This window comes from Calonectris borealis, unplaced genomic scaffold, assembly GCF_964195595.1.
Source record: "Calonectris borealis unplaced genomic scaffold, bCalBor7.hap1.2 HAP1_SCAFFOLD_158, whole genome shotgun sequence".
In the NCBI taxonomy this organism is placed as follows: Eukaryota; Metazoa; Chordata; class Aves; order Procellariiformes; family Procellariidae; genus Calonectris; species Calonectris borealis.
The window spans coordinates 83,797-93,498 of record NW_027441544.1 but is presented as its reverse complement, the minus strand read 5'-3'; the positions used below and the strand labels follow the sequence as shown (position 1 = coordinate 93,498).

At 54.6% G+C, this 9,702-nt stretch overlaps 1 long non-coding RNA gene across 1 annotated transcript; it reads left to right on the top strand.

The window, feature by feature from the left end:
* The first annotated feature begins 4,363 nt into the window (after positions 1-4,363).
* On the top strand, positions 4,364-8,737 carry LOC142077127 (uncharacterized). The gene is made up of 4 exons (XR_012671569.1): positions 4,364-4,459; positions 5,179-6,709; positions 7,094-7,613; positions 8,312-8,737. It is a non-coding gene; the product is annotated as an uncharacterized LOC142077127 (long non-coding RNA).
* Positions 8,738-9,702: the final 965 nt, after the last annotated feature.

Genomic DNA, 9,702 nt, shown 5'->3' with positions numbered 1-9,702 from the left:
TTTCAGATGCCGTGCTGTAAGCGTCCCGTGGTGCTCAGGAGAGACCCCCGGCCCGGGTTTGCCTGCCGGTCGTTGGGCGTGCTGAGGGTAAGGGGCCGGCTGCCAGCCTGCGGGACGGGGGCTGAGGGGGGGCTGCAAGCGTTTGGGGGGGCCGCCCCTCCTTTATCTTTCTAGCAGAGCACCCCTTTTTGGCGGGGGTGCGTGCGTACATACGCCAACGGCATTATTAAAGTAACGAGCTGCCGGTTGGGGCCATTTCCCTCCTGTTGTGCCTTTTTGGGGGCTGAATAAAAAGGGGGGGTTGGGGGCCTGGAGGGGTGATGATGTCATTTGGGGCACCCCAACATCACTGGCGGGCTGATGATGCCGTGGAGGAGCAGGTGAGTGGGGAATGGGGGGCCATGGGGGGTCCCCCCCCCCACAAAGGGGGTCACAGCCCAAAAGTGCCTGATAATTCCTGGGGGGGTTCAAAAATTTTTAAAAACTCTAAATCTGTCTGCGAGGCCTCGAAATAGAGAAAAATCTCTCCTTGTTCTATATATTGAAAAATAATATTCCTTTATATGTATACAAGGATTTCAAAATAGGAACCTATATCTGCCCTATTATCTAAAGGATTTTAGAGCATAAAAAAATCCGGAAGACGTATATAGGGTTTTAAAATACAAAAAGAACTCCCGTCTATATAAATTAAAAAAGAAAGCACTTCCAAACGCAGAAGGGATGATATATTTTATGTATGAAGGAATTGAAAATAGAAAAAAGTCTGAATAGATACCGCTGTCTACACTTACTACGTGTTACATAGAGAGCCTAAATAGGCGTTATATGTAATCTAAGAGATGATCTATAAGTGCAAATAGATATCTAAGTCTAAAATCTAAGTCTATAAAGAGATAAGTGTAAATATACGTAAGTGTAAATAGAGAAGTCTATAAAGACATTGAAGTGTCAAAATATGTAAGTCGACAGATATCTAGTCTGAGCAGGTATTATATATAATGAGTGGGAAATCGGGGGGTATAAGTGAAACATAAATATATTCACTAAATATATAGAGAGAGAGGTATGTGTAAATACGTTAAGCGTAAACGTCTATGATAGATAAGGTTTTTAAAATGCAAAGAAACCCTGTTTATAGAAAGGATTTAAAAACTCTTCACCCCCCCCACCCCCCCGAACCACCTCTCTGTTGAAGATCCAAAAGCGCTTTCAAAAGCTGCCTCTTCCCTGTTCTCTTTTTCCGTCTTTTCCCATCCTGATTGGGGGCCGGTCCCCCCAACAGGGACTTTCCCCTGCAGGGCCGTGCACACAGAGCGGGACCTGCCGCCGTGGCCTAAAAACACCACAAAACCCCTAATTCGGGGCCTGCAAGGGGTTGGGAAAAAGAAAACCCGCATTTTTGGGGGAAAAATACCCAACTTGGAGCTCCCGGGAAAGCCAAATCCACCAGGATTTGGGCAGCCGGAAAGCAAAAAAACCCCCATTTTCATGCACAAAACGAAAAAGCAAAAATCACCAAGTTTTGTTGTGAAAAAGCGTTGAAAAACCTCCCAGTGGAATATTTTGGAAAAGGAAAAAACCCCAGCTTTGATATTATACAAAAGCAAAAAAACCCCCGATTTGGGGAAGCTTTGGGGTGAAACACCAGCCATTTGAGGGGCCCGGACCCCTGGGGTGCTGCCTGCCCCGCCAACCTGCCCGTTGCCCCCCGCCCAAACTCTGGCACCCCCCTCCCGCTCCCCCGCCCCCCACTCCCACCCCGCTCTCCCTCCTCCTGCGTTTTGGGTTTGTGCTGAGAACGGCGTCGGTGACGCGGGGCTGCGTGAGTTCCCGCTGCGCAGCGCTTGCACGGCGCCAGGGGCTGTGCTGCTCCTCGCCCCGCCCTGCCGGCGAGCGGGCTGGGGGTGCGCGAGGGCCTGGGAGGGGGCACCGCTGGGAGAGCTGACCCCGGCGGACCCAGGGGATGTTCCAGACCCTGTGACGTCAGGAAATAAAACTCGGGGGGGAGGTTGGCGGGGGGGCCGCTGCTGGGCTGCGGCTGGCTGGGCGGGCATCGGGCGGTTGGCGGCGAGCCGTTGTTTTCGTTTGTACCGCTTGTCTGTCTGGGGTTTTTCTCTCTGTTGTTTGGGGTTTTTTTTTTTTCCCCCCTTTTCCTTACGAGTGGAGTGTTTTCACTTTTGCCCTTCCAATTCTCTCCCCCCTCCCGCTGAGGGGGCAGCGAGGGAGCGGTTGTGTGGTGCTGAGTTGCGGGCTGGGATTCGACCACGGCACAAGGTGAGTGGCAAGCCCTGCCTGGCTAAACGCTTTAGGCTCCCCGCGTTATTCCTGCCATCTGGCGAGGCCCTCCTTGTTCTTTCCTGCTGCTTTCAAGTGCCTTGTGCTCCAGCAGCAGGCTGGGAAGGAGGGTTGTGGCAGGAGCGGCGGCTCCCTGTGACTCCTCCTCGGGCTGCGAGCTTCGCCCCGCGTGTGGGCTGCCGAGGATCGTGGGCTCTGCAGGGGCCACAGGCAGCCCGCAGAGCTTGAGGCCGAGCCGTTCCTTTCCCCCTGTGAGCATCTGGGGAGGGGGAGTGGGGGGGCTGCGGACCCCCGAGGGGGCCGAGGAGTGGGGCTGTGCATCCCGGGGGGGCCGGGGAGTGGGGCTGGGGGGGGCTGCGAGCCCTAGGGGGTCGGGGAGAGGGGCTGGAGGACTTCCGGACCATAGAGACCAGACCAGAGAGTATAGCTGGAGGACTCCCGGACCATAGAGATGGCGGACTCCCGGACCAGAGAGTACACCTGGAGGACTTCCGGACCATAGAGACGGAGGTCCAGATGCATAGAATGTACCCGGGGGACTTCCGCACCATAGAGGAAAATGTCCGGCCTAGAGAGTACAGCTGGAGGACTTCTGGACCATCGAGGCGGTCGTCCGGAGCGGAGAGTGCACGTGGGGAACTTGCGGACCATAGAGAGCAAAGTCCGGCCTAGAGAGTACCCCTGGAGGACTGCCGGACCATAGAGAGCAAAGTCCGGCCTAGAGAGTACCCCCTGGAGGACTGCCGGACCATAGAGAGCAAAGTCCGGCCTAGAGAGTACACCCTGGAGGACTGCCGGACCATAGAGAGCAAAGTCCGGCCTAGAGAGTACCCCTGGAGGACTGCCGGACCATAGAGAGCAAAGTCGGGCCTAGAGAGTACCCCTGGAGGACTGCCGGACCATAGAGAGCAAAGTCCGGCCTAGAGAGTACCCCTGGAGGACTGCCGGACCATAGAGAGCAAAGTCCGGCCTAGAGAGTACCCCCTGGAGGACTGCCGGACCATAGAGAGCAAAGTCCGGCCTAGAGAGTACCCCCTGGAGGACTGCCGGACCATAGAGAGCAAAGTCCGGCCTAGAGAGTATCCCGGAGGACTGCCGGACCATAGAGAGCAAAGTCCGGCCTAGAGAGTACCCCTGGAGGACTGCCGGACCATAGAGAGCAAAGTCCGGCCTAGAGAGTACACCTGGAGGACTCCCGGACCATAGAGACGGACGTCCAGACCAGAGAGTACACCTGGAGGACTCCCGGACCATCGAGATCAAGGTCCCCCAAGAGCTGGGGAGTGGGGCTGTGGGTCCTGGCGGGACTTGAGAGTGGGGCTCCCAGGGGGCTGGAAAATGGTGTGGTCGGGTGCTGTGAGCTCCGGGGGTCCTGGGGCTGGGAAGTGCTTGCAAACGCTGGGGAGGGGCTGCGAGCCGTGCGCATGCGCGGTGCCGGGGCGCTGTGCGCATGCGCGGTCCCGGGGCGCCGACTACAACTCCCGGCGTGCCTCGCGCGGGCGGGCCGGTGAAGCCGCGCGCTCATTGGTTGCGGACGGTATTTCAACGGGGCGCCGTGCGCATGCGCGGTCCCGGGGCGCCGTGCGCATGCGCGATCCTAGGGCGCCGACTACAACTCCCGGCGTGCCTCGCGCGGGCGGGCCGGCCGGTGGAGCCGCGCGTTCATTGGTTGCGGACGGTATTTCAACGGGGCGCCGTGCGCATGCGCGGTCCCGGGGCGCCGACTACAACTCCCGGCGTGCCTCGCGCGGGCGGGCCGGTGGAGCCGCGCGCTGATTGGTTGCGGACGGTATTTCAACGGGGCGCCGTGCGCATGCGCGGTCCCGGGGCGCCGACTACAACTCCTGGCGTGCCTCGCGCGGGCGGTCCGGTGGAGCCGCGCGCTCATTGGTTGCGGACGGTATTTCAACGGGGCGCCGTGCGCATGCGAGGTCCCGGGGCGCCGACTACAACTCCTGGCGTGCCTCGCGCGGGCGGTCCGGTGGAGCCGCGCGCTGATTGGTTGCGGACGGGGCGCCGTGCGCATGCGCGGTCCCGGGGCGCCGACTACAACTCCCGGCGTGCCTCGCGCGGGCGGGCCGGTGGAGCCGCGCGCTGATTGGTTGCGGACGGTATTTCAACGGGGCGCGCGGCGGGCTCTGCACCGAGGCGGCGGCGCAGCGTGAGTGTGAGGAGCCGCGGGCCCGGGGAGCCGGGCTGTGGCGGGGGGGGGCGGTTCTGCAGGCTCCGGGGACAGGGGCTGGGGGGGCTCCAGGCGGGGGAGGGCCTGTGAGCATCTGGGGAGTGGGGAGTTGGGGGGGGGGGGGGCTGCGTGCCCTAGGGGGGCCGCGCAGTGGGCCGGGCCGGGGCGGGGGGCCGGCGGGCGGGAGGGGGGGGGCGCTTTGTGCAAACAGATCCTCCCTGCGAGTCCCCACTGTCGCCCCGTGGGGCCGGGGACCCCCCAGCCCTCCCTGCAGGCAGACTGGGGGCTTCGCGGGCCGAGTCGAGGGAGGAGCTGCTGGAGAGAGGGCTTAGAAACGGCCTTCTGCCCCCGAAACTGCTGGAGCGTTTGAAAGGGAGGGACAGGTCCACCCCAGGGCTGTTCCAGGAGCAAAAGCTGGTCCCAGCCAGCTCGCCTCTGCTCCCCCGGCACCGGGATCGGACCTTTCAGCCCCGTTCCCGAGGGCTGAAGTGAGGTGGGGGTCCCCCGGCTCTCCCCGGGGGGCAGGCGGCAGCACGAGGCGGCGGTGTCTCCCCGGTACCCGGCAAAGGGGAGCGAAACCGGCCGGCTGGAGCTCCGGGGGTGCACAGCCCGGCCCCGCACGGCAGAATCCTTCCCTGGGTTTTCACCGTTGGCTGGGTGTGACAAACAGGTTCATTTTGTGCCTCCTCTTTTCCCAGCGTCACCTTCTGCGTCACGTGAAGAAAATCCTGCGCGGTTGACGCCGCTTGCTGCTCAGGTAACGGCACGTGCGGGGCCGGGGGAGCGGGGAGAAACATTGGCGCGTTCAAGGACGCTGCAGGTGCTCCGCGTCAAACCCAGGGAAAAGGCAAATTTGTGCCGGTGCAGAAAAGCTGATGAACGGTTGCCGTTAACAGAGCGCGCGTGCCTCGTTCCCGAATCGGTCCCTGGGTAGTTACGAGCGTTTTCCTTTCAGGGAAAAGAATGAGCTTTCGCCTACGATAAATTAAGAGCTGCCTGTGACCTTCTTTAGGGTCAAGTGTTTCTCTTCTGTTTGTTCGTACTGATTTTACGGGCAGGTTGGAAATAGCCTTTTATTTTTACACGCGTAATTGTAATTTGTAGTACTACGTGGTGTCAGGAGAGTGAATTTTGGAGCACCCAGGTACTACTAGAAACGTAATGAACGAGACACGATGGAAACTGATACTTCAACTGGATTTTTACTTGATTTTTTTTTTCATTAGAGTGTTGATGGCATGTTGTCCTGTGGCTCCATCCCCATTCTGTTCAGTGGAGTCTTCAATCTAGGACTTTGAAGGAAAAAAGTTGGTCCTTCCAAAAAAGGGCTAGTCATTCATGGGATCGAGGCATAGACTTGGCGAGCCGCTTAAGTACGTGATCGGAATTAAAGCCAAATGCCGCTTCGCGTTGCTGCTGTTGGTCTTCGCTTTCATTAGTTTTCCCGCTGCTCCGTCATGGTTGGGAGCTCTGAATCATCCTTTTTTTCACTCCCTAACGCATTTTTCTCCCCAAGGAGAGGCTACGTTTAAAAGCTACTTAGTTTCCTCACAAATGCATTGGTCAGTAAAATGGAGTTAGGATGCTTGGAACCACACAAATGACACCAGTCTTACAGATCTGGACTATTTCTGAACACGTGTTCATCGCGTGCAGATGTCATCGGGATACGGATCATCTGCACTTCGTGCTCTGACGAGACGATCAGCTGAGACAGGGACGAGCTCCAAAAGAAAAGAAAGGTACAACGTCAAAGTTTTGTTTTGTTGTTGGGTTTTGCGGGGTTTTTTTGTGTTTGTGTGTTTTGGGGTTTTTTTTGTTTGTTTTTTGTTTGTTTGGTTGGTTGGTTGTTTGTTTGTTTGTTTTTCCTTAAGAGTGCGACGTTGACTGGTGGCAGCCTGCAGAGCTCTCTTGCTGCCTGACCTCTCTTTTCCTTCTCTGTCACTCCTCTTTCTAGGCAAGTGAGTTCTCGCGAAACTAAAGCTGCCAATGAGCCAAAAAAAAGGCACGGTTGTCTGAAACGTGCAGAAGCTCTAGTGGCCTGTCTCAACAACCGCACCAAAGACGATGCCAAATACTTTCTCCTCCACTCAGTTGTTCTCTTCGCGGCAAAGGAAGCTTTGTGCTAAACGTTGTTTGTTTTTTTTTCCCTTTCCTCTCAGCAGAACGTCAACTGCCGTGAAAGTACGAGACAGGTGGAAAGGATCCCTAGTGGTCTGCAAGTACGAGGTAGGCCTGTGACATGTGTCTGCGTTTTTCCTAAGGTGCTCGTAGCACGGACTTTACAGTTAACACGAGGAACGTGGCAGCTCTCCTTCTATATGATTTTTTAACGTGAAATATTTTAACGCAAATACTAAAAATAAAGGAGGTCTGTTCTGGAGCGTGGTACGCCTCTGCAAAGCTTGCTTCCCTCCGTCTGTTTTCTCTTCCTGCAAGCACGCTCTTCTGTTTCTGTGCGCTTGCTAGGAAAGGGTGCTGTGAAAATAATGTTGGACTAGAAGAGGAAAGGAACCGTTTGTAAGAGCTGGGATGTTCGGGAGAAACAGGCTTTGTTTTCACGATAAAAGCTGTATGCTTTTTCAGTCAGTCGGTGTTTAAAATGCCTTACAGGAGCACTCGAACACCTTACTGAGATGCTAGCATCTGTGCTAAAAGCAATCAAGGTCAAAGAAGCGGCGTGGACAACACGGGACAAATCGGCGTCGCTTCGGTGCGCTTTCCAGGCTTTCCCGAGAAGCGGTAGCAGCCTCGTAACTAGCGACAGAGAGTCCTGATGTGGTTTTGGTGAGTTACTGCTTCTATCGCGTCCTTTTTCCTAACCTGCAGCGCGTAATTTTGACTTTGGTTGGAAAGAGATTTTCCAGAATGGAAATCTTTCTCGTTCAAAGGAGTCGCCTTTTACGAACTTCCCATCAGAATGGATCTTCGGAGATGACGTGCTCGGCAGTAGAAGTCATCCGCAAGGAGACTTTTCGCGCTCTCTCTGGAAAAAAAAAAAAAAAGGGGTAGGTCGATTTCCTTGCACAGACCCAAGCGCAGCACGTCTTCCGATAGTCGACGTACGGCTGATCTTTGGTTCTCGGGTGTAACGGTCGAGAGATCGTAAAGACGCGTTCCTCCGCACGCTCGGGTACGGCCGACAGCGTTAGCAAACCTGCCGGTCCTTTTTGGTAGCCTGATGTATTGCAGCACCGGGGATTTGATATTCCCCACCGCCTGCCCCCACCCCACCCCCCCCCAAAAAAAAAGTAAAACCGTATGGGAGATCTCTTATCTCACTGATTTTTCTATCGTAAACGAAATTTTAAAAAGAAAGTGAAAATTGTATAACTTCCAAACTGACTTGCGTTGTTTAAACTGCAACTGCCAAAGAGCTGTAGCGTATAATTTATTAAGTGTGCTTAAGCAGTTAGGTAGTTGCTCTAAACGTTTAAAAAGAGAGGCAACTGATCGGGTTTTTTTCCCGATCTTTTGGCAGAGCGCTCTGAAGTCCTTTATTTCTGCCTCGCTTTCAGTGGCGCGTTTCCCCGGCAGTTGGGTAGCATCGGTCTCGGCGCAGCTGGCCAGGCGTCCCTCCTAGTCATGTGACGCACGCAAAACCCCTGGTCAAACGATAGCTGTGTAGTTTGGAGGTAGATAATTTAACGGTATGAATTCACAGCTACGCAATTTCAATTAACGCAAAAGGAAAATCAAATATTTTTATAGTATAAGCCTTCTCGTCGTACGTCTGTAAGCGTACGCACGCCTTTTTAGCATAAAATGAATTGCTGAGATTTGTTCTTTCTTTTTCATTTTACTCTTCAAAGTTTTACGCTTCGCTTTCAGCTTTATCGGCCAAGCGAGCGAGATGCGCAGCAGCAGCAGCAGCAGCAGCGCCAGGGCTGGAGCTGTGGCGGCGGATCCGTGAGCGTAGATGCCGATTACGGCGCGCCCTCGTCCTGCAGCCTCACGGGGTTATCTCCCGGCAGCGGTGCTGTAAGGAAGGGACGAGGCGTTTTCCGACACCAGCGAGAGCGTTTACTTCTCTGCGAAGGACGCGTTCAGAATCGCGTCAATTAGTCCTCACGCGGATTTTAAGCGTTCGAATCGCTCGAGCTTTTAAAGGCCGCGTTGTATTTCGAGCTGACCCGTTTGCCTGGCACCCTCCTTTAGCTCGACTGCTACCCTCTCCCTTGTCCTGACCGAATTCCTCTGCTGCCTTCGGTGCTGTTTTTTTTAACGTGCTGAAATAGATCCGTTGGGATTTTTGTTTTTCAGATGCCGTGCTGTAAGCGTCCCGTGGTGCTCAGGAGAGACCCCCGGCCCGGGTTTGCCTGCCGGTCGTTGGGCGTGCTGAGGGTAAGGGGCCGGCTGCCAGCCTGCGGGACGGGGGCTGAGGGGGGGCTGCAAGCGTTTGGGGGGGCCGCCCCTCCTTTATCTTTCTAGCAGAGCACCCCTTTTTGGCGGGGGTGCGTGCGTACATACGCCAACGGCATTATTAAAGTAACGAGCTGCCGGTTGGGGCCATTTCCCTCCTGTTGTGCCTTTTTGGGGGCTGAATAAAAAGGGGGGGTTGGGGGCCTGGAGGGGTGATGATGTCATTTGGGGCACCCCAACATCACCGGCGGGCTGATGATGCCGTGGAGGAGCAGGTGAGTGGGGAATGGGGGGTCATGGGGGGTCCCCCCCCCCACAAAGGGGGTCACAGCCCAAAAGTGCCTGATAATTCCTGGGGGGGTTCAAAAATTTTTAAAAACTCTAAATCTGTCTGTGAGGCCTCGAAATAGAGAAAAATCTCTCCTTGTTCTATATATTGAAAAATAATATTCCTTTATATGTATACAAGGATTTCAAAATAGGAACCTATATCTGCCCTATTATCTAAAGGATTTTAGAGCATAAAAAAATCCGGAAGACGTATATAGGGTTTTAAAATACAAAAAGAACTCCCGTCTATATAAATTAAAAAAGAAAGCACTTCCAAACGCAGAAGGGATGATATATTTTATGTATGAAGGAATTGAAAATAGAAAAAAGTCTGAATAGATACCGCTGTCTACACTTACTACGTGTTACATAGAGAGCCTAAATAGGCGTTATATGTAATCTAAGAGATGATCTATAAGTGCAAATAGATATCTAAGTCTAAAATCTAAGTCTATAAAGAGATAAGTGTAAATATACGTAAGTGTAAATAGAGAAGTCTATAAAGACATTGAAGTGTCAAAATATGTAAG